This window comes from Pinus tabuliformis, chromosome 4_1, assembly GCF_031772625.1.
Source record: "Pinus tabuliformis cultivar Carrire ecotype Pingquan chromosome 4_1, CPIR1, whole genome shotgun sequence".
NCBI lineage: Eukaryota > Viridiplantae > Streptophyta > Pinopsida > Pinales > Pinaceae > Pinus > Pinus tabuliformis.
The window spans coordinates 843,109,201-843,133,696 of record NC_142303.1 but is presented as its reverse complement, the minus strand read 5'-3'; the positions used below and the strand labels follow the sequence as shown (position 1 = coordinate 843,133,696).

The window sequence follows — 24,496 nt, the reverse complement described above, 5'->3', positions numbered from 1 at the left end:
TCATATGGCTTCTCCCTATGCTCATTTGCTTTAAAAATGTTAACAAGGAAATTGCAATGGATTGGTCTCTCGAGTCTCAATCCCTTATACTCTCAAACAAAAGTGTAAAAGGGATTACCATGCAATGCAACTATTTAATTACTGATAGTGATAAATGAACCTCCTATGTAGTTGAAACCAACATGTTTAGCACAAATTGACATTATCATTGTTCGCCCTGTTGACCACTGGAGTGGCATTTGAAGATTTATTGAAGACTCCATGCCCAAGGGTGTATCAGAAGCTTCAATATACCATTAGAGTTCATCATGTCATCAAAGTTTTTCAACTTGACTTCTTCTCATCTTTCTTTGTCGTACTCAAATTCCACAAGCCCTGTGGGGACAATGTAAAAGTGATACTAGTATGAGGAGTCGAGTCATGTAACAGGCCAAGGTAACTTGGGACCTTGTCATCAAGTAAGTTTACTCTGGGAGGTTTTTTTCACTTGGTTAATTATCATATCCTTACAAGGACTTAATAATTAATTGAGTTTTTTCCTCCAAGCATAAACCCAAAGCTAGAGTGCAGCTTGATGGTGAGGTCTTGTGTGATGTTTCTTTTTCTAGTGATCCTTACGGATGGACTTTCAAGGTTGGAGGCAGACAGGTACAGGTTTATGTTGATTTCTGGTAGCATCGGATGTGCTCTAACCCTCAAAATTTGTAGGGAGGCTTGGACACATGTATTTTAGAATACCCAGAAGTCGTTTTGAGAAATTCCACCCAAAGAAGGTTTTATTAAAATAATTAATTTTTTTAATGGAGGCCTAAGTCTAAACTTAGGGAATTAAAATAATTAAAAGGTATTAATTATACCGAGGGTGAAACTTCTAGAAGAAGACGAGGATCAAGCCAAAATGATCTAAGCCATTGACTAGAATCTAATATGGGTTGTTGGTTCTTAACGAGAAGATTATAAGAGGAAGCTTGATGGGTGTTTGGAAATCACATCGAGTGAGAGATCAAGAGATCCATTCCTCAAGAGCGTAGCACAGCATTTGTCGGAGAGATCATCGAGGAGATTTCTTGCAGTGAGGAGCAAAGATAATTTTCTGGAGGAAGTTTTCCTGAGCCGGAGAGTGTAAGGCAGAGAGGGCAGAAAGATGTCCAAAGAGGCTGACGCAGGGCCACGCAGAGCTACGTTGTGGCAATGCAGAGCTTTAAAGGGAGTCCGAAATTCTGCTAAGGAACAATTAGGATCGAGTATCGGAGCCGGGGTGTGAGACCGGGAGGACAGCAGGCCGAAGTTTCCAGCCAGTAGAGGATCAGAGGAGGTGCAGCGCAGTCCCCAGAAGTAGTGATGCAGTAACTCCGTGGGAGTGACACAATACTGTGCAGAGGCAACGCAGAGGCTCACCTCGAGTGCAAATCAGTGCCAGATTTTCTAGTAATAGGGTGAGATCATCTCACTATATTTTTCTCCAGTTAGATCTCTGTATAGGATTTCAAGTTTGGGTATCCAAAGAATTGTACTCAGAAATTACTGCTTAATAATACAAACCCTCAGTTGCTGCACAGGTTTTCCCACATTGGGTTTTTTCCGAGGACATTGGTCCAAAAACAACAGTGTCATTTGTGTGTGTTATTTCTTTCTTGCTCAGTTCTTGTTTCCGCATATAATTTAATTAGTGGAGGCTGCAGTGTATTGGTTTTGATATTTACCATAGAACACAGTAAATAATTTGTTCATTTATTTGACAAATAGAAGAAACTTAATCAGTTGTTGCAGTAGAAATTTGGGTTTTCCAAATTTTCACATGGTATCAGAGCGCAGGTGAAGCAAGGGAGTAGACCGGAAGAGCCAGCCTTGAAGAGAAGGAGGGAGATCGAAGTGCTACGTAGGCAGGAGATCAAATCCCTAGAGGGATTGCGCAATCCAAGCCAGAAGGGCAAGATTTTCGTGGAAGATCTCTCTCTGAGTGAGTCGACAAAGAGGTAAGATTTCCAGATCGAGGTTTGTCAGTGGCAAAGGGAGCAATGTAGCAAAAGCTTCAACGCAGAGCAGTGTCTGGTGAGACACAGTTTTCTGCAACAGTTGTTGGGGCAGAAAAACGTCATAAGAGAGAAGGAAACACTACCTTGAGGGAATTATTTCTCAGAGGACTTTCAGCCAAGAAGTCTGAATACTCACTTGCTAAGCAGTAGCAGGGAGGAGCATATCCACTAACTCTAGCAGGGAGTGCGAAGGTCAGCCCAGTAGCAACGCAGAGGAGAGAGGAGGCAGTTCGACATTTTTTTGTTGGCAGAGATAGCAACGTACGGGCTGAGAGATCAAGACTAGTTGGATGGAGCATCCAACTATGTGATCTGGAAGGCTAGGATCTCATGCCTTTTGGATGAGCATGATCTCAAGATGTATGTCAGTATTGTGGTAGTTGTACCCGGTGATGCAGATCCAATCAAGAAGTACAAGGCTGAAATGGCGAAGGCCATGCAGTTGATCCTCAATGGAGTGAGGGATCACGTAGCATGTCACATTGTTGGCAAAGGGAGAGCCAAAAAGATGTGGAATGCCTTGGCTACGCTATATCAAGGATCTTCCGAGCAACAGAAGATGTACTTGGAGGAGAAGCTGAGATCAGCTAGGATGGAGAAAGGGGAACACATTGATCTGTTCATGTCAAAGCTTCAGGAAGTCCGAGATCAGTTGGTAGCTATAGGATCAACATCTCAACCTACAGAGATGGTGAGGATGGCCCTAAATTTAGTTTCAGAAGAATGGAAAGTGTTTGTCCAGAGTATCCTGGGCAGAGAGAAATTGTTGGATTGGGAAGGAATGCGGGCCGCTCTTCAACGGGAAGAATGAGGTGAGACTTAGTCAATTGTAAACTTGATGGCAACAACAATAGTGGGACGAAGCCCAAGGAGGAGGAAGAAAATGCAGCCCTTGCATCAAAGGGGTAGCAGGAGCAGCGGAGAAAGAAGAAGGATGTCTCAAATATCAAATGTTTCCAGTGTGGTGAACTTGGTCACTACGCTACGTAGTGTCCTCTCAAGAAGAAGGACAAGGATGTGAAACATGATCCGCAGGTTGCAGCTGCAAAGATCGAGGAAGAGGAGTTCGCCATGATTTCCCAGATACCTCCAGGGGAGAGGTGGGGTGATCTAGTACTATAGTTCGAAAGAACTGCAGATGGGCAGGATCCTTGAGGAGTCCACCTCTTGGATCAATACCTTTCTACGGGAGCCCATATCAGAAGTAGTAGGATGGACCGAGTCAGTTGATGCAGAGGAGTGTCGGAGTGATAGTTGTAGTGGCTAGGAGCGCCAGAATCAGAGTAGCGCAGAGCTAGTGTTGGCAACAGTGCAGTTGGCACATAGCGGAGTCAGCAACAGCGCAGTGGCTTCAGTGACAGCGCAGAAACTAGCAGCAGCAGATGCATCATACTGAACACATGTTTAGTAATTTTGGATGCTTTTCCGTTGCAATAGCAGTTGGAGAAGGTTGCGGTGCAGATGTAGTGTTGGCAGCGGTAGGGCCAACAGTAGCACAGATGCAGCATTTACAAGGGTTGCAGTACAGATGCAGTGTTGGCAGTGGCAGGATCAACAACAATACATATGCAACGTTTGAGCAATAGTCGGTGGGCAGTGATGTCAAACATCAGCAGCACAGAGGGAGATGTTACAGAGTCAGGGTGATGCTTCAGCATGTTGCATTACTAGAGCACATTCCTCGCTAAGAGGGAGTGTTGATTTCTGGTAGCATCGGATGTGCTCTAAGCCTCAAAATTTGCAAGGAGGCTTGGACACATGTATTCCAGAATACCCAAAATTCGTTTTGAGAAATTCCACACGGAGAAGGTTTTATTAAAATAATTAATTTTTTTAATGGAGGCCTAAGTCTAAACTTAGGGAATTAAAATAATTAAAGGGTATTAATTATACCGAGGGTGAAACTTCTAGAAGAAGACGAGGATCAAGCCATAATGATCTAAGCCATTGATTAGAATCTAATCTGGGTCGTTGGTTCTCAACAAAAAGAGTATAAGAGGAGGCTTGATGGGCATTTGGAAATCACATTGAGTAAGAGATCAAGAGATCCATTCCTCAAGAGAGCAGCGCAATAGTTGCCGGAGAGATCATAGAGGAGATTTCTTGTAGTGAGGGGTAGAGATAATTTTCAGGAGGAAGTTTTCCTGAGCCGAAGAGTGCAAGGCAGAGAAGGCAGAAAGATGTCCAGAGAGGCTGACACAGGACCACGCAGAGCTACATTGTGGCAACGCAGAGCTTTAGAGGGAATCTGAAATTCTGCTAAGTAACAATCAGGATCAAGTGTCGGAGCTGGGCTGTGAGACCGGGAGGACAAAAGGTCGAAGTTTCCAGCCAGCAAAGGGTAAGAGGAGGTGCAACGTAGTCCCAAGAAGAAGTGACGCAGCAATTGCGTGGGAGTGACATAGTACTATGCAGAGGCAGCGCAGAAGCTCACCTCAAGTGCAGATCAATGACGGATTTTCCAGTAATAGGGTGAGATCATCTCACTATATTTAAAAGAATGTTGAATGAATTAATTTCGAATGAGCAAACAGCTCAATCATAATACAGAGATATTTACAATAATAGAAACATCAGGTTTCTATGTAGAATATAGAAACACTCAGTTTTATCAAAGAAACTGCTAAAAGAATATAAATAGCAACAGCTAAAAGGAATGAGCATTAAATGCTAAATAGGAATATTCTAATAGATTCTAATACCCTCCCTTAATGCTCAATCTATTTACAACACCAATAGACCCTCTGAATTTTACAAATTTATCAGGACCAAGAGGCTTGGTGAAGATGTCGGGGGGCTGCTCTGTTGTGGGAACATATTGCAACTGAACTGAGCCGTCTTCAACAAGCTGGCGAATGTAGTGGCAATGAGTTTCCACATGCTTTGTTCGTTCATGAAAGACAGGATTCTTGGCAAGTTTGAGCACTCCCTGATTATCACAAAACAAAGAAGTAGGCCCTGTCTGGGAAACATGCATATCTGCCAGCATACGTCGAAGCCATACTGCCTCACAGGATGCCTTAACTGCTCCCCGATACTCGGCTTCTGTTGAGGAGAGAGCCACTGCCTGTTGCTTCTTACTAGTCCAAGTAACAGCACCGGATCCTAGATTAAACACATACCCAGCTGTAGATTTACGGTCATCAACCGAACCGGCCCAGTCAGAATCAGTGTAACCACTGAGAATAGGATTGGAACTTCAAGTGTATAGGAGGCCATAATCAGAAGTGCCACGCACATATCGTAGCACACGCTTTGCTGCTTGCCAATGATCAGCTTTAGGAGCGGACATGAAGCGAGAAATGTAGCTTACTGCAAAACTAATGTCAGGTCTGGTAGCAGTAAGATAGATGAGACTGCCCACTAATTGCCTGAATAAAGTTTCATCCACAAGGGGAGAGGATGACTGAGCTGAAAGTTTGAGCCCTGGTTCCATAGGAGTCGTGGCCGGTTTGCAATCCTGCATTCTGAATCTGTCCACAAGATTTTTGGCATACTTGGACTGAGAGAGAAAGATCTGATTTTCAGTCTGCCAAACTTCAACCCCCAGACAATAATGAAGAAGCCCCAAGTCTGTCATCTCAAAAGTTCTGCATAAATCTTGTTTGATCCCATGGATCAAATGTGCAGAGCTGCCAGTAATGATAAGATCATCCACATAGACAACCACAAACAAGATATCATCACCAGTATGCTTGATGTACAGGTTTGCATCAGAAGGGCTCCGCTGAAAACCCTGATCTGTCAGGTACTGATCAATTTTCATGTACCAAGCCCGAGGAGCTTGTTTCAATCCATAGATTGCTTTAGCTAACCGACACACTTTCTGTTCTTGACCAGCAACCTTGAATCCTGGAGGCTGCGTCATGTAGACTTCTTCTTGGAGATCACCATTTAGGAAAGCACTTTTTACATCCATCTGATGAACTTTCCAATTGAACTGAGCTGCTAGGGCAAGAACAAGCCTTATGGTACTCATCTTGGCTGTAGGAGCAAAAGTCTCCTCATAGTCGATGCCTTCCTTCTGTGAAAATCCTCGAGCCACAAGCCGAGCTTTATACTTGTCTATGGTTCCATCAGCTTTGTATTTCACTTTATACACCCATTTGCAGCCTATGGGCTTTTTGTCTGCAGGAAGATCAGAAAGTGTCCATGTGTGATTCTTCTGAAGACTCTGGAATTCGGCTTCCATAGCCTGTTCCCACTCAGATGTACCCTTAGCCTCTGAATAGGTTTGAGGCTCAAAAGTACTGTGCAGGTTAGCCATAAGAGCAAAATTGACTGTAGACTGTTCTCTGTTCTTATGTCTAGAAGTTCTGCCTTCAAGGAGCTCATCATCCGGGAGATCACCAATGGTTTTAGCCCACCATTTTGGCCGAAGAGTAGAAGAAGCAATAGCAGAAGTAGAGGAACCAATATCAGGAGGAGGTGGAGGAGACTCAAGAGCAATAGGGGCCGCAAGAGGAGGGTTATTTTCTGGAGGAAGCTCAGATAGAGTATGATCAAATACTGATGCTACATCATCCCTCCCATCAGGTGGACCGACCGGAAGAAGAACACTGTGAGGCTGATCCTCAGAACACTGCTTAGAAGAAGAAGACTGAAAAAATCCTCTGTCTTCATCAAATACTACATCCCGACTGAAGCTAAGACGACCAGTGGCTATATCTATCAGCCTATAGGCCTTGTGATGATCACTGTACCCTGTCATCATGAGTTTCTGGCTTTTGGAATCCAACTTAGATCGCTTAGCAGCTGGAATCCAAACATATGCAACTGAGCCAAATACTTTGAGATGACTGATCTTAGGCTTTCGGCCAGACCAAACCTCTTCAGGAGTCTTCCCTGTAACAGCCTGAGTGGGTGATCTGTTAAGAAGATAAACAGCAGTAAATACTGCTTCAGCCCAGAATTTGTTTGGAACACTCCTGTGTTGTAGCATGGAACGAGCCATTTCAACAACCGTGCGATTGCGACGCTCGACAACACTGTTTTGCTGAGGAGTGTAAGGAGTGGTTAATTGACGTTTGATGCCATGAATATCACAGAAGTTGGCAAACGCTGAAGAACAAAATTCCCCCCCATTGTCGGTCCTAAGGGTCATGATGTTACAACCAGATTCTTTCTCCACTAATGTTTTAAACTTCTGAAAGGTACTAAGAACATCAGATTTATTTTTTAAAAAATATACCCACATCTTTCTACTGAAATCATCTACAATAAGTAAAAAATATTTGCAAGCAGTGATAGAAGTTGTATTCATAGGTCCGCAAATATCAGCATGAAGTAACTGAAGTACCTTAGATGCGCGCCAAGATTCTCCATTTTTGAATGAAGACCGATGTTGCTTTCCCGCTTGACAGACGCTGCATACCCCCAACTGCTGAGTCTGAATATCAGGTAATCCAGACACAAGTCCCTCCCTAGAGAGCTGAGAGAGATACTGCATATTGAGATGCCCATATCGCTGATGCCATAGAGTGCTGATAGGAGAAATACGTGCTGCTAGAGCCACTTCTGGAGAGTCACCGGTGTCAAGTAGCCTGTATAAACCATGATCTTCTAGGCCAACAGCAACTGTTAAACTAGACTCCCTGTCAATAATGGAGCACTTGTGGGTACTGAACACTACATCAAGTTGAGGAGAATTCCTCATAATCTGGCTGACAGATAGCAGATTAATTTCCATACCAGGAACATAGTATACATTCAGAAATATAAGTGTGCGCCCACCAGACTGAATTTGAACTGTACCTCTGCCAGCTACTGTGTACTTTTCACCTCCGCCAAATACCACGGAATCACTGAAAGGTGAGAAGTCAATAAACCAGTCACGCCTGTGAGAAAAATGACGTGATGCGCCAGAATCAATGTACCATGCAGAGGAAGGAACATGATCTGAAGACCTTTTAGCCATAAAGGCGTAAAAGGCAGACTCTGTTTGCTCGGAATGTTCTGCAACATTTGATGTCTGATGTGGCCCTCCCTGTTTCCTCTGTTCAGAAGCAAACCTCTGTCGGCAATCTTTCTTCATGTGACCGAACCTGTGACAGTGATTACACTGCACACTTTTCTTCCGAGCAGGATCAAAAGGCTGAGAGGAGCCTTTCTGCTGAAAGGACTGAGAGGACTGATATTTTGCAGAAAATGCATTTTCCGAGGACACTGATGAAGCACTACTACCAAACTGTTGTTTCCACCGATCCTGCTGCAGAAGTTTGGTACATAAATCTGGAAACTTCAGATCAACATTTGTGGTGGTAATGTTGAGCGTTTCAATGAAGTGTTCATAAGATTTCGGTAGACTTTTCAAAGTAATGACTACCATATCTTCCTCCTCCATGGTCCGACCAATGGCTTCGAGCTGATCTCGAATGTCTTTAATTTTGTTGAGATGTTCCTGTAAAGACATATGTTCGTCCATCATGATGGAGAACAACTGATTTTTGAGAAAAAAAGCTCTGCTTTTATCAGATGTCTCATGCAGTTCTTTCAACTGTTGCCAGATTTCAGCAGCTGTCTTGCCAGAAGGGATCTGTGGTAACTGATCATCAGCGACAGAGAGCTTGAGAAGCATAACAGCCTCTCGATTTCGATCATCAAATTTATCTTGATCGGTCCCGGCTGTACCGAGACGAAGCTCTTTGCCCAAAATGAGTTGATCAAGACGCCTGTACTCAAAAATGGTCAACATTCTTTGTTTCCAAATGTTATAGTTGCTGCCATTAAAGCGTTGATTTCCTTCTAACATCAGATTGGTAAGTGTGGCCATTTTCCCAAAGAAAATACAGAAGTCTGACACACAAGAACAATGTAGCTGCCTGTTTATCCTGGTGTAAATTAAAGAACAGACTTTGTCCTGCTAAAAAAAATTTTTACCCAGCAAAAATATCTCTCTAGTCTAAAACAATAGAAATACTGCTAGCACAAAATACAGTTCTGAGAATACAGTTTCCCACAGGAGAATGCAAGTCTACCACAAGTGTATACTGATGCAATAAACAGATGTCACAGGTCTGAGTTTGTAATGGAGGCTGTCAGGATCACAAGAGAAAAAAATTCCGCTGATTGGTAACACACTGCCGGCAACCAGAACCACAAATACAACAAATATGAAGATTGAAAAATGGACCCACGTGTGCTGTCTCAGCTTCACTTTTCTGCTGATTGGTAACACACTGCCGGCAAACACCACGGATTGGGAACGCTGATAAAGCGAAGATCTAAACAAATTGGCCCACGTGAGCTATCAAAGCTTCACGTCACGTCTCAGCTATATACGTCTCAGAGGTATAGATCCACAGGTGTATACGCTTTATATATATACACGGGTTTGATAACACACGCGTATGACTGAAATATATCAGCGTTTGAAATATACACGGGTTTGAAATATATCAGAAATATAACGCTTGAAATACAATGAACCACGGGTTTCAAATATGTATCCACGGGTCTGAAATATATATCCACGGGTTTCAAATGTGTATCCACGGGTTTCAAATGTATATCCACGGGTTTGAAATTACACGCGTATCCACAGATATCCACGGGTTTGACAGCGTTTGAAAATAAAACCACGAATTTGCCCGCAGATCGAATTTTCAAACCACGACTCCGACTTTCAAAAAAACAAATGAGTTTTGAGAGAAAACACCTGGATCACGATTGCTGAGGAATTCCACGTTGTGGTCGAGTAGCCGCCAGGCGAAGAAGAAGATAGCCGCATTCACGATTCCAAGCAAACTGGCCAGCCAAAAAAATTCCGCTCCCACGAAAACAGTCACCGCCACAAAGTTATTTCCTTAATAAAATGATCATGCAAGGGAAGAATCCATTTCTGTATCGAGATGGACGACTGTAAGCTTTTATCACAGCGAGCAAAGCCGAGGCTAAGACTCATTGAAGGCTGCCTGGCTTACAGAGGGCTCGACCTTAGAAAGGACTCAAGAGATTACGATGCAGAGAGAATTACTGTTCAAGAAATCTCTTAACCTTGCTCTGATACCATAAAAGAATGTTGAATGAATTAATTTCGAATGAGCAAACAGCTCAATCATAATACAGAGATATTTACAATAATAGAAACATCAGGTTTCTATGTAGAATATAGAAACACTCAGTTTTATCAAAGAAACTGCTAAAAGAATATAAATAGCAACAGCTAAAAGGAATGAGCATTAAATGCTAAATAGGAATATTCTAATATATTCTAATAATATTTTTGTCCAGTTAGATCTCTATATAGGATTTCCAGATTGGGAATTCGAAGAATTGTACTAAAAAATTATTGCTTAATAATACAAACCATCAGTTGCTGCACAAGTTTTCCCACATTAGATTTTTCTGGGGACATTGGTCCAAAAACAATGGTGTCATTTGTGTGTGTTATTTCTTTCTTGCTCAGTTCTTATTTCCGCATATAATTTAATTAGTGGAGGCTGCAGTGTATTGGTTTCGATATTTATCGTAGAACACAATAAATAATTTGTTCATTTTTTTTACAAATAGAAGAAACTTAATCAGTTTTTGCAGTAGAAATTTGGGTCTTCTAAATTTTCAAAGTTTACTTTATCAGCGGGCCCAGGGGCTTCTGGAAATGTTTCATGGGGATTTTGAGGGCTTTCTATGAGGTCCAATGGTATTCTCATGATAGATTCCATCATCCGCGCAATTTTCCTTTCATTTTGTTGCATTCCGACAACTTAAAAAAAACAAAGTTATTAATGGGCCTGACTCAATTAATTATGCTTAAGGTGGCATTTCAGGAGGAATACTTGGCAGAACACCTTAGTGTAATAGCTCGTTGGAACCGGAACGAGAAGATCTATGAGATGGGATAGTTAGAAGTGAATTTTTAGCGGTCTGATGAGGTATGGGGGCCAATTTACCATTTTCCTACATTAAAAAGAATATTTTAATTAAGGAAAATGTGCTCAACGATTAAAATAATAATAAGATAGGAGTTTCTAGAGGGGTCCATCAGAACTATAAAAAGAGGAGGAGGAGGCCATTAGAGGACATCTTGGATTTGATATTTCTTCTTGTATGAGAGGTTAAGAACCCGATTCTCTACTTCAACAGTAGCCCCAAGACAGAAATCGTCGAGTGATTCAGTGAGGTTGGAGCAGTACCCACCTTCCCTTGGTGAATTCGTCCAGAATTCATAGGAGAGATTAGCAATGCAGTTCAATTCAGTTTGGAGGGCCAACATAGCAGTGCAACAGATTATCTTGGAGGCCATCTTTTCATCTTAGCTATTTTGGTTGTATGTGCATGTAACCCCAGTTTATCCATTATAATAAAAGCTGAGAATTTTCATGTTCATTGTGTCATTGGATTTCAGTGCTCTATTTGTTTTATTTTACATGACAATCTTCTGTTAAATGAATGATATTGTAATGGTGAAATTTGGGTTGAGTTCGATTTCTATAAACTTGGCAAAATGTCCCGTTTGGGACACTACAGTGGTATGAGAGTTGGATTTCCTGCCAGCCTGAGGGTTTATTACAGAACTTCGTGGGTTATTCTCAAGTGCCGAAAAGAAACATATTGGTTGGAGTAATATCTGTTGTAGGTGTTGAATCGTTGGAGATCAATTCATCTATAAGGAGACTGAGTTTATTCTCAAGAAGCTGAGTTTGTCTTACGTAGCCCGGTTATAGTAAATTAGATCAAACAGAGATTGGTGAAACAAATTATCACCTTCAAATCCGCCGCGCATAGGAGGAGATACCAGACATAAGCAGGCTCACATGCATGCGTTCACCCTTGGAATTTGTGAAATGTTGCAGTGAAGACAAATTGATGCATGCAGCTGTAGCAACACACATTGTGGTAACATACGTCGAGATAGGCGTAGCTAGGCATGAACAAAATTGAGCGTGAGCTATAAAATCCACTGAGCCAATTTCAAGAACGAGATTTGTGAAGAAGCCGAGGTGATTGGAAGCTTATTCGTTCTTTGATCGCCACATCGACCGGGAGCCGAATCTATATTGCAGACAAAGCTTACTGCAATTTTAAGCCAAAACAAATTCTAATTACAACTGGTTCGATCGCCCGAACTTCTTATTGGGTAGTCGCATCACCACGTCATAGCTGAATTGAAAAAGGGAGTTGTCCAGGAGAAAAGTGACGTGCATGCGTCGTGGGCTCCTACAAGTTGGATCTACGACTGTTGCTAGTCTCAACGCGAAGATTTTCTTAAGACGCTGACTTATATTCCTTGGAGCTGTGATTTTCTCTGTAAACTGAGTGACATTCATCAAATTTAAGCCAATCTCAGTGTTATTTTGAGGTGGGATTTTATTATTTACAGGGGTTTTGGTCATCGAGCTCCTTCACACTGCTGAAAACTTCGACTTCAATAAGCCAGATTAGCAGATCAAAGGTCAACGTTGGGTGGACAGAAGGCACACAGTGCAGTTGATCAAACGTTGTGCGTAGATGATGAAAACAAGGTGCGTTGATACCAATGAACAGTGCATGTAATATGATTCATATAGTGTGATCTGTGTCTGTTGTGCCTATATGGAATGGTTTGAATTACGTAAAATTGTTGTGCATATGACCCTTGCACTTGATGAGGAACGATGACCACGTTAATTAGGCAAACAGAGTTTCGTGGCATAACATTTAGTTGTTGACTGAGATTGTGTTCCTGGTGTCTAGAAACAAAGTGTTTCCATTGGAAGTTGATGTTGCTCGAAGTTCCAAATGCGATTGGTGCACATGTTTTAATCCATTCTAAGTATCGTTGAATGTAAAGTTGTTGATGTTGTGTAGTATGTCAGAATGTAGCAGCTAGCCTGGACGAAATTGTTGTAGTGGAAGATCCATAACTGTTGTAGCAGCCATACCTATGCAGTTGTATTGCCATGTACAATACATTGTTGATGTATTGACTGTAGTTTGAGACAGAACGTTTGGGTTGAGGGTGTGATCTTAGTAATTTTCTAAGGAGATTCCAGATCCACATTACCATAATTCTCAGAAGAGCCTGTCAATTCAGAGAGGTCAAAGTTGTCTCATTAAAAGTTCGCTGAAAACTTAGAAAATTGTGATCCTCTTCTATCTTTATTTGTGCACGTAACTCTGTCCACAACTTGTTTAGGAAAATTTGTCATTTGTGACAATTACAACAAGAAGTTGTCTTGTCAGTCTCTCTCTGTACTAAACGTTGTATTCCTACTGCTATATGGTGTATAACCCTTTGCTACTATATGGCGATGCGCTCCTAGGGTATATTGAGTTGTGTGATGCACAGGGTATTTCGTAAAGTTATTGTCTTGAGCTAGGATTTGTCAGTAAATTGTATTGTTGCAGTTTGCATACTACTAAGGTCTGGTCATTTGTTGATGTATGAAAGGGAAGATTGGGGGGGGGGGGGGGGGGGGGAGTCAGGATGGTCATAGAGACTCATGTTTATGCTATGTATTGCATGTCCATTGTATTGTCAGTGTGAGTCAGGGAGGAATAGGCCGCAAGGGTTTAGCAGAGGTTACAAAAGAATGCTTATGCTGTGAGAGATTTATTGTCATTGTCATCATTAAACTAAAACATGGATCAAACCTTTATAAATTCCCTTAATAAACTAGCAGCCGCAATCAACAGAACTTTTTCCACGGGGATACTTAATGTGCTACAACAAGAGCAGCCACAATATGAACATGAGATGGGATACAAACTTCATGCACTTGGGACAAATTTGAGATGCACAGGTGTTACAACCAAAGCCCTTCTCATACTTCAAGAACTTGCTTCACTCCTCTCCAAGGTGCATCAGTCAGATGGGAAAAACTTAATTTGGGCTCTCAAACCAACCATGCTTGCCTTAGTACAACACAAGTATTTGCAGCACCCTTGTATAGGAGTCAAACTACCAGTTGCCTTTTGTCTCAGTAGTATCATGATGTTGAATGCACCTATACCTCCTTACAGTGATGACATTATGAGGAGATTCTTCAAACTGATAGTGGAGACCTTTCAGGATTTGGATAACAGTGAGGGCCCTACCTTTGGGAAGAGGCTAGAGATTCTAGAAGTCATGGCCTTGGTTAGATCTTATGACCTCATGTTTGAGCTAGAGTGTGACGATTTGATCTTGTAGATGTTCCAATGCTTCTTCAGCATTAGGAAACATCATCCTGACACAGTCATAACACACATGCAGTCCATTTTGTCCTCATGTATGGGAGGCCATGATGCCATTTGCAGGAGGTTGCAGTCTAGGTTGTTGGCCATTTGGAGGGAGGAACAGTTGGTTTCACCTACTGCTTATGAACTAGCTGAAAGGTTAGTTGAGCAGAACATTGGATTGTTCAGGAGACGGTTGACCCAGGAGGAGTTGCAGTGGATTTATGGTGACCAACCATGCAGCAAGAATGAGTTGAGGAGGAAGGGTCTTTGCTTCATTTGCAAAGAACCTTGGGTACTTGACCAATCATTCTCAAGAGATGCAGAGGAGATGGCAAAAGTAGAGCAGGAAGATATTCCTTCTTGTCTTTCAGGATGAGGACTCTTCTTTGGATGAGTCCATGGGGTCATACGAGGATGCATATGGGGAGCATGAGCAGTCATGTGGATTTGTTGACAGCAGACCAGATTTATATTCCGGTGTGTATGGTGAGCAGTCAGTGGACCCTATGGGAGACATTCAGGATGATGAGTCACCAGTGATGATTCAGCATGAGCAGCATATGGTGGAGCATGAGTCAGCTGAGGAGGATGATATGCATAGTATGCATGATGAGCCTTTTGTGGAGAGTCAGTTAGTGGCTCATGTTGAGCCCATATTGGAGGAGGATGAGCAGCCAACCATTGGTGAGGAGCAGATATATGCCCAAACAACCTACAGGGTTATAGTACTTGCAGACACTTGCCGTAAGGATGCGCTGGAGTCTGATAGGACGGTTTTGCAGGAGATTGGTGGACTGGAGGAGCGTGGAGTCTCCTATCAGATGAGGGTGATGGCAGTGCATCCATCTTTAGGTCTACCCATTGATGAGGTGCAAACAGATGTAGTGGCAGCCAGCAAAGCTGCAACATTTTCAGGCCGCAGCCCTCTCCAGGAGTACATAGACAGGTCTTGCAGCACAGCTTGGCCACTTTTGCCCATATTAGGCAAAGGGGCAGGATTTCTTGGACAGATTTTGTTGGTTGACTGGGTAGAGCATCAAGAGTTGAGCATGGACCAGTACCAGCCTAGTAGACATATTCCTTGCATAGGTGTCCATACATTAGATTGGCGGGAGATCATGAGTTGGTATCCTATTGATGGTGTGATATTCTTAGTCAGGGGCATAGTAGAGCGAGGACCCCTAGACATGTCAGATACTACATGCCCCAGTTGGTAGTGGGATACAGGTCGACAACTCTTCAGCATTCCATCCCAGCAGCAGGAGAGTGGGATTAGCATTGGATTGAGTCAAGGGTTGGACTGGAGAGAGGTGATGAGTTGGTATGCGATTGGTGGAGCAACATTCACAGTCATAGCTATAGCACAGCAGGAGCCATGGAGAATTGATACTTGTTCTTGGTGGCATTGGGATTTAGGAGGATTTGTTGATGATAGGTAGAGGTTGGTCTAGGATCCGGGCATTGAGGGGCTTATTCATGGTGGGTTGACACAGAGGCATAGCATCACCTAGTGGTTTGTATGGGATCCGGGCATTAGGTCTCAGTTGCATTGGGCCACCAAACTAGTCCACAAGTTTGGATTACTTGAGCGCAAGCAATCTTGGGGCGGAGGATTTGTGATGTTCCTTTTTTTGGTGATCCTTATGGATGGACTTTCCAGGTTGGAGGTAGAAAGGTCACAGGTACAGGTTTACTTCATCAGTGGGCCCAGGGGCTTCTAGAGATGTTTCATGGGGCTTTTGAGGGGTTTCTATGAGGTTCGATGGCATTCGCGTGATATATTCCATCATGCGCACAGTTTTCCTTTCATTCCGTTACATTCTGACAACTTTCAAAAAACAGAGTTATTAATGAGCCTAACTCAATTAATTACGCTTAACGTGGCATTTCGGGAGAAATACTTGGCAGAACACCTTAGTGTAATAGTTCGTTGGAATCGAAACGAGAATATCTACGAGATGGAATAGTTATAAGTTATTTTCAACAGTCTAAGGAGGCATGGTGGCCAATTTTGCCATTTTCCCACATTAAAAAGAATATTTTAATTAAGAAAAATGTGTTCAATGATTAAAATAATAATAAAATAGGAGCTTCTAGAGGGGTCCATCAGATCTATAAAAAGAGGAAGAGGCCATTAGAGGACATCTTGGATTTGATATTTCTTCTTGTATGAGAGGTTGAGAACCCGGTTCTCTACTTCAACAGTAGCCCTAGGACGGAAACCCTCGGGTGATTCAGTGAGATTGGGCCAATACCCACCTTCCATTGGTGAATTCATCCAGAATTCACAGGAGAGCTTAGCAGTGCAGTTTAGTTCAGTTTGGAGGGTCAGCATAGTACTGCAGTAGATTATCTTGGAGGTCAACTTTTCATCTCAGCTATTTTGGTTGTATGTGCATGCAACCCCAGTTTCTCCATTATAATAAAATCTGAGAATTTTCCTGTTCATTGTGTTATTGGATTGCAATGCTCAGTTTGTTTTATTTTAAATGGCAATCTTTTGTTAAATGAATGATATTTTAATGGTGAAATTTCGGTTGAGTTCTATTTTTGTAAATTTGGCAAAATATCCCGTTTGGGACACTACACCTTGGGTGAGTCCTAGTGTCTAGGGTCATTGTATATTACCATACTGAATCACACAAAAAATTTCATGGAATTTGATTAGGTCTAGGGGTCAATTTTTTTAATTTTTAAATTTCCCATAGGACAAAAATTTGAATAAATTCTGAAAATAAATTGTAATAAGTGATATATAGAGAAGTTGTATGGGGTATGTGTGCTCAATATTACACTTCTCACCCTCAATTTTCTACTATGACACACTCTGAGAGGTAAAAATTAAGTTACAATCCCTCAAAACCCATTTTTCCTAAGTTTTGTGGAAAATGTGGCAATAAATTAGCCCAGCAATTAAATAAATGGAGAAAATAAATAGCTCCATGTGACAGAATGACATGGAAATGACTTGCAAATTATCTCAAGTCAAAGGAATGAGTCAAAGGACAAGTGGAGGATAATTTGGCACCTTGCATCATAAATGCATGGCCCACTCAAGGAAATCAAATTTTTGGCATTAAATAAGGAAGCTGCAAATTTGAATTTGAGAAGTTAATGCACATTTAGGAAGATTTGGGAGAATATTTGGTGGAGATTTTTGTGGGAATTTGTTCACACATGGGTTCCCACCCGTCTACACTTGTCATTTCACCGTGGAATTCGATTTTGCTTGAGGGAATCTTGATGCCACTTGGGAAATTCAAATTTACATGAAGGAGCATTGGAATTATCACCCATTTGCTTTGGGATTGTCACCATTTGCCTAGGGATTGGCTCCCAAACTTCTATATAATAGAGCCATGGGCTCTCACTATAGATCATTTGTTTACTAGCTATTGTGCTTGCGGAAGCACTGCTACCTTGTACACTTTTCAAGAATTGCAATAAAAAGACTTTGGGGGTCCATTCATGGGTGTTCTTCCTTTGGAGCATGGTGCATTGTGAGCTATTGGTATAATCTCTTCTATTTATGCTTTGAGTTATTTCATTTTCCATATACTCTTGTAGACTTGCTAGTGCAAATCTATCTTGCATTAACATTTGATTTAGAAGTAAGCTCTAGATGTTGGAAGTTCTAGTTAAAAGTTTCAATTCATTGTTTGCTTCTCTAAATCTATATGGAATAATGGGTGATTGGAGTATTGTAGAATAAATATTCTTGTTGGATCAAATGTGAGGGGAAGTCTTTCGGAGATCGACCCACGCTTGAAGCATCTTCAAAGGAACTCTCATTTGTTATTTGGATTTTCATAGTTCATCTTATGGAGAAGTGTTCCTGCAAGGATTCGTTTCGACATAATTGTATACAAGTAAGCATTTTATATTTTAATTTTTTCAAATAGTGCTTCATTGATTTTATATTAGCTACTTGAACACATTTTCTAAACTAAAACAAGTGATGGAATTCACTCCAATCACTTGATTTGATTTCTTGTATACTATTTGTAATATATTTATTTGTTTCACATGTTCTCTCTACACTAATTAAAGAAAAACATATATATTCATGTGCATCCATATGAATCCAAACCATTTATACACAAATAAGAAAAAGTTCTCATTTATATAGCATGTAAGGGTGCACATAACCAAAATAGCATCAAGTGCAATCCATCTCTGAATTGAAAATACATTAACAAATAGGCTCTAGATGGCCTTTAGCATCCAAGAAAAATCATGCTACAATAAATATTTACATATCATCAAAATCATTGCCTATATTGGGATCTTCGTCATCAATATAACCCTCTAAGCTTTAAAATATGATAGAAGAAACGTAGCATGTCAAGTCAAGATTTTGTTTTGAGTGATGGGTAGATTTCTAGTAGAGTCATGGTAAAGGAATTCGAAAACCAATGCCACTAACATCAAAGCACATAGAGGGCTTGGTGCTTGTTACCACTCTCTTTAGCAGGGGTCCAAAGAGGGGTTCCTAAGGGCCTACTACTAGATCAAGTGGAAACAATGGGACAAAGACCCACTGTCACCTCAATTGATGTCCCCTGCTCTTTACGGACTTTCACTGATGGGAGGAGTCTCAGTATGGAGGGAATCACAAGGAGAGATAAGTCAATGATAGGATGTATAGTGATTCCAAAGGCCAATTCATAATAGAGACTCAAATAATAGGCTTGCTTGCTTTAAGGGCAAGGTAAGGGGCTCTCTAAGAAAGGCCTAAAGAAGGCTTAGACCTAGGGATTATGGATATTCCTTGATAAGGGATGCCCTAGACCTAAGACTCTTTGGGAAAGGAAGGACCTTTCTTCAAGGTCTTGCAAGATGACAAATGTATAAAAGTTTGGGACCACAAGAGAGACCTAGGGGGTCAAAACAAGGCATGGGGTTTTAGGATGTTCATCAACAATATGACTAGGCCAGACAAGGATAAGAGAAAGGGGTCAAGAGAGATTAACTTCCTTCGAGTTCTTAAGCACAATAGACCCCTTGCAATGCTACTAACCCAAGAAGACCTAAACCAAGACACTTCTGGGGCTAGGGCTTAATATTTCTCTAAAACCAACACTAGGATTGTCTTCAAATTTGGAGGGCTAGAAGAGGAGACACCAGTGCAGTTCTCAACCAACTCACTCCTCAAATGGATGGGTCTAAGTAAAATTGCTTGATGCCCTAGCTAGGTTGTTAAGCGTTAGGGCAACAAATGGTTGGAGCAAAATAAAGAGGTTCTGGGAGTGATCAACGAAGGATTATGGACCAGTGCCTTGCCTTTTGGGAGAAATGGAGTCAAGTGACCTTGACTAAGGCAACTTCGATGCTTCAAGGAGACCTTGAGGGACCTCGCTATCCTAATAGAGGATGGCAAACGAAAAAACCCTTGAGAATATTATACTTTCAGTACAATGTCAAGATGGAGTTTCAAGGACTTAATTACACAATTATTCCCCTAGGAACATTCACCCAATCTTTGTCAAATGAGTAACACATGCAAAATCTCAACAATTTTCAATGCTCCAAGCACTTCGCATTAATTAGGGCATATCCAATTACAACAAGAGAAAATTCCATGCATTAGACTTTTATTGTAGCCGAAATAAGCATCATAAAGCACTTACAAGGCAAAGAAAGAGTATATCCATCCACCCAACATGCAAAATAGAAGCTCCAAGAAGAAGTGCAAAGTTAATCCAAACATCAAAATTCATTTAAAGCACTGAAAATTTGTCCCAATTGCAGGTTCGAGTTCTCTTCTAGAGACAAATCCAAATCCAAGTGATGATGAGAGATCAAATGATCCTCTCTTACATTTATATGATCCTCCAAGGGATTCGAATGGTTAAATTTGGCCTAATAAGGAACCTAATAATAAAATAATGTGCAAAATAACCCTAGTTTGATGACAAACCCACCAAATAGCTCCAAACAAGAATAATTGGCCTCTCAAGAGGGTCGAACCGATAGAATAGTGGCAAGAAGGGTCATTAGAAGGCCAAATGAAGTCCTTCATGTGCCATAATGAATAGAAGGGATCCAATAATAATGATTGTTACCACTCAAACTAGCAGGGGATCCCTAAAGGGCAAATGCTAGACCAAGGGCAACAAATGGAGACTTAGCCAACTGTCACCTTAGCTAAGGCTCCCTTCTATTTACGGACTTTCATCGATGGGAGGAAACCTGGTATATTGTGGAGTCGCCGATGAAGGATAAATCAATGAATGGATATGAGTGACCTAAATAATCCCTTTCCCAGAAGAGTTTGAAGAATGGAACTTGCTTGCTTTCTAAGCAAGGTAAAATGTATTCTAGGCGAAGGAAAGGAGGATTTGAGGCTTAGGTTTATGGGATATGACTTTTGAAGGAACTTCCCAATCCCTAAAATCCTTATTGTAATTGGTATTTGGGAAGGTTCTTCAAGAATTGTATTTTCAAAGGAATGGGTCCATACGAGACCAAGTGGACCCAGTCTAGGATAGGAGGAATGAGTAGAGCAACCAATGATACTCTTACCCTAGACAAGGTGGGGAAAGGATCAAGGAAATAATTTTCACTTGAAGGTATTGATTTGATCCTATGAGGTACTAACCTTGGGGCTGCTAAGGCAAAGTTTGATCCCGGAGCTAGGGCTTGGCTTTTCTCCCAATTGCATTATCGAAATGGCTTCAAAATTGAAGGAGACCTTGAGGAAACACCAGCGCAGGAGACCCTAGGAGATCAAACTTTTTGGAGGGCTAGCTTGTCGGGAAATTGATGCCCTAGGTGCCCCAACTTGGCTAGACTTGGAAGAAGGTGAAAGAATGTGATTTTTGGAGACCACCTTTGGTAGACCAGTGCCTCAATCTTTGGGATAATGGAATCTATGATGAATGTAAGTAGGATTTCTTGGTTCCCAGTCAAAGAAGCCTCAAGACCACTTGACCAGGCTTCTAGTTCAAGGAGAAGCAATCTTGCAGCTTTTATACTTTGATGCACAAAGGGAATGGCTTATCAAGGTCATATTATTTGATAGAATTACCCCTAAGATATTTCGTTCATATTACATGGCTCATACATTGAGAGATGCTATAATAGAGACAAAATTCCACAATTTTAAGCAGTAAATGCATGCAGTAATTAGCCCTAGAATAGCAAAAATCCGAATCCAATGTATATGACAAAGTAAAACAAGAATAACATTAAAAGCATGTACTTACATGTGGCAGAATATATCCAACCATTCACAATTGACAAGAGAGAAGCATAAAAGAGAAGATAAACCAGTATCCACACATAAAAGTCCATCCATAAAGCTCCAATTCATCCTCTAGAAAAAGTGTGAAAATCTCAAGAGAGAGAAAAGACCCAATACAAAGTGATGATCAGCAAATGAGCTCATCTCACTTGTACTTATACACAAATTAGGAGTTCGAATTAGCCTCCTTGACCTACATAAGCCCCAAAAATAAAATAATGTTCCTATAATTCAACTTTTGGTGACAAGCCCACCAAACTAGCTCATAAATAAAAGAGTAAGCCTCTCCAGAGGTCAAAAAATAATCTATGCATGACATAGGGCCCTCTAAGAGGCCTAATGAGGTCCATGGGTGCCACAATGAAGAGTAGGACCCTCAAAAGCAGTGGACAAGGAGTTGCCCCCTTGTAATAAAATGCCATGTGGGGGCACACAAGTGTCCTCATGGGTCTCCAAACAAATCGAAGATGCCTGTAGATCGCCTGCAAAGGCTAAGATGATGACGTAGGTGATGCCATATCATCGTGCAAGTCCTGGACCATTTTCCAAGTGTATGGTGCAAATTTGGGACCAGCTGGGCATGATGGATCAGGTGCATCTTCCTCGTCCAATAAGTGAACCACGAGCAATCTCTGAATGGTTGTGGGCATCCATGGAGTGTTGTCTGCTGTTGTGTAGGACCTTGGCTCTCAACACACACCCTACATGTGGCAATGTATCCCTCTGGAGGATTAGGACCCCATATAGGGAGACCAAACCCAAAATGGAGACCATCTGCAATCCTGCATAAGATCTGTTGATTTGGGGTAGCATCGAATGTGCTCTAGCCATGAAATTTGGTGGAGAGGTTGGGGCACATGAGATCTCCAATACCCAGAAAGGGTTTGGGCAGATTCTAAACAGATCATGAGATATTAAAATAATTAATATTTTTAATGGAGTCCCTAAGTCTAAACTTAGGGAAAATAAGATATTAATGTGTATTAATATGAATTTGTGTTAGAGTGGTCCAAAAGACATGAATCAAGTCAGATCTAATCTTAGCCGTTGATTAGGGACTTAATCTCGGCCGTTGAAATGTTAACAGTAAAAGTATAAGAGGAGGCTTGAGGGTCACTTGGAGAGCACACCAGATGATCAGTCATTCTATTCTCTAGAGCAGGGTTTGCTAAGAGAGATAGAATCAGTGATCGAGAGAGCAGCTAAGGGGCATTGAGTAAAGAGAAATAGATAAGGCAGAGATTGTGCCGAGAGAGCAGCGCAGCAGCCAAGGAGGGTGACGCAGAGCCAGCAAGGGCTCACGCAGGGGCAACCAAGTGTTGCGCAGAGCACCAGAGGGGCCAGTGCAGCTGACGCAGAGGCTCCCAGAGCTAACGCAGGGCCTCCTGGGGCTGACGCAGGCCAAGAAAGGTTGACACAGGGCCAGCGTGAGACAAAGAGGCGTTGACACAGTCCAATTTGGGCAGACACTGGGGTTGCAGAGCAATTTTGTGTTGAGGAGCTTCCGGAGGGATTTTTCGGGGTTTCAGTTATGCGATTTCTCTCAAACTGTGAGGTATAGCTGCTAAGGAAATTCTCCGTTGGGTAGGCCAGTTTTGGCACCCAGATTGTACTCTGATGTTGCTTAATAAGAAAACCCTCAAATCGTTGCATCAATTTTCCCGCATTGGGTTTTTCCGGGGACATTGGTCTAAAAATAATGGTGTCATGTGGTGTGTTTGTTCTTGTTTCTTTTAGTTGCTGATCTGTAATATGTTGAGCATGCACTGGTGTTTATTTTCAGTATTTACATTGTAAATAACTTGTTAAAGAAAAATAACAAGTAGGTAGGAATAAATCAGAAAACATGGGGTAACATGCTTTCACGGTGTTTCATGATCACACATGCTATATGTTAGGCCATAAAACCAACAGAAAATAAAATATGCAGATATGCACCTATCTACCATGAGAAATATCATATGACGTTAATTCTAATGCAAAATCATTATGCAATGCATCCTATCCTAACATGCATGTAGTAAGGCTAATACTAAGTGTAATCATAAAGTCACTGCAACCAACATATCATCAAGTAAATATAAGTATGTCTGCCTATATGATTATTCATGCAGCAAATCCCAAAGCGAATGCAAACCCAAACACATCGAGGATGTTATGGACGGGAGGTGGGAAAATATGATGCCCACACATGGACGATTACGTGAGAAGAGGTAAGAAAAGGAATGTAATCTAGTCAATGAGATATTCTCTTGCAACCAAAATATGGAGATGTCAACAACCAAGCTCACAAACTTTTGATGGATGAAAAACCTCTGGCATATCACTTCCACCATTGTCCTTACTATTTACGTCATGGCTTATGGCCTTCATTGGGTTATGATTAGTAGAAAAGGGAGGCCGACGAGATGGAGAAACGCAAGTAGGTTGCACATGATGATTACACTAGGGAGGGGAGATTATGGAGTTATCAAAACCTTGAGGGTGCGTCCAAGGGGGGAAAAGTATAATCAATGAAGGGCTTCTCCTTGACACTATACTCGGGAGGGGGCAAGCGCTCGCAATTCCTTGAGATTATATGACTAGGGGTGAGGGAATCACTTGATGAAAACTCAAGATGATGACTAATAGGAAAAAGGGAGAAAGAAATATTGTATTCAACGGGTTGTGCTTTCCCAAAATCATAATCTAAAGGCTCAAGTGATTTGAACATAGAATCATATTCAGGAGAAGTGGGAGCCTTATCAATTTCCTTAGTAAAAAAGATTGGGTCTCTCCTTAAAGGAAAATTGATCACTTCCAACTGCCCCTATTTATGTGAAGGAAAATGAATATTCTCCTTCCCAATGGTATCAACGGGTATGTCATCATAAATAGTGCTCAAGGGGAAGGGAAGACCAATCTCATCCTCATCCTCCTTGTCGGTGTCGTAAATGGGAGCACAATCAAATTGAGGACCAGTAATTTCCCATTTCTCCTTTTCAATGTGGAAATAATCTTCAATGTCATCTTTCAAGGGGCTAATGGGATCATCTCTCTCAAAGTTTTCAAAAGAGGATTTACCAGGAGTAAT

At 41.5% G+C, this 24,496-nt stretch overlaps 1 protein-coding gene across 2 annotated transcripts in view; it reads right to left on the bottom strand.

Moving 5' to 3' along the window:
* Positions 1-24,496, bottom strand: part of LOC149178850 (6-phosphogluconate dehydrogenase family protein) — a 433,139-nt gene that overhangs the window by 392,433 nt on the left and 16,210 nt on the right. The gene's annotated exons all lie outside the window — the stretch shown is intronic.